We start from the raw sequence: 821 nt of genomic DNA, 5'->3' as shown, positions 1-821 counted from the left end.
ACCTTGACCGGTCGGAAGCAAGAGAATGGGATAAAGGTCCCAGCCAGGAGTTGGCACAGGGATGTCCAGCTGGAGGAAGCATGTTCCAATCGGTGGTGACGGAGGAAAATTCAACCACTTCTCTCCCGCCAGAAGCAGGAGCCCAAGTGGAAATTCAAACAACTTCTCTCCTGCCAGAACCAGAAGTCCGAGTGGAAAGTCAACCCACTTCACTCCTGCCAGAAGCAAAAGTCCAGGAGGGAAACTTATCATGTCCAAAAGCGGAGGGCGGTGGCGTAAGTGACCAACCCAGGAGGATTCTACAAGACTGGACCCCTTTTGATTGGACGAAGTTGTATCCGGCAAATTGCCCTACTCCTGGCTGCGACGGGAGCGGTAGCGCCCGACCAGGGGCAACACACCACCGCTCATTTAGAGCTTGCCCGGTGTATGTGGGGAGCCTCGAGGTGTGTCCCACGCCTGGATGTGATGGAAAAGGAAACACCAGATGGGGTCCGGAGCGTCACCGCACCCTTAAGACATGTCCAGTGCTGGCAGAAATGAAGCGCAAAGCCTCCGAAACCAGGAAACAAGCCGGTAGCCAAGAGAACAACATGTCGAATGATGCGGTAGACACCAGGCCCGAGGAACCAGGTCCGTCTGCATCCGATAGGCCGCTGGGAACGTTGGCTCGAACGGCCTCCTATTATGCAGTGTGGTCCACAAAAACAGAACCTCAAAAGAAAAAGAGGGGTCGGGCCGCAGTAGAGGAATTGACTAGGCTGTGGAGCCAGCCAGATTCCCAGGGGGAAGACAACTGAAAAAAAAAAAAGAAAAGAATG

The sequence above is a fragment of the Syngnathus scovelli genome, unplaced genomic scaffold, assembly GCF_024217435.2.
Source record: "Syngnathus scovelli strain Florida unplaced genomic scaffold, RoL_Ssco_1.2 HiC_scaffold_27, whole genome shotgun sequence".
NCBI classification, from domain to species: Eukaryota; Metazoa; Chordata; class Actinopteri; order Syngnathiformes; family Syngnathidae; genus Syngnathus; species Syngnathus scovelli.
Note: the sequence above shows the minus strand (reverse complement) of the source record.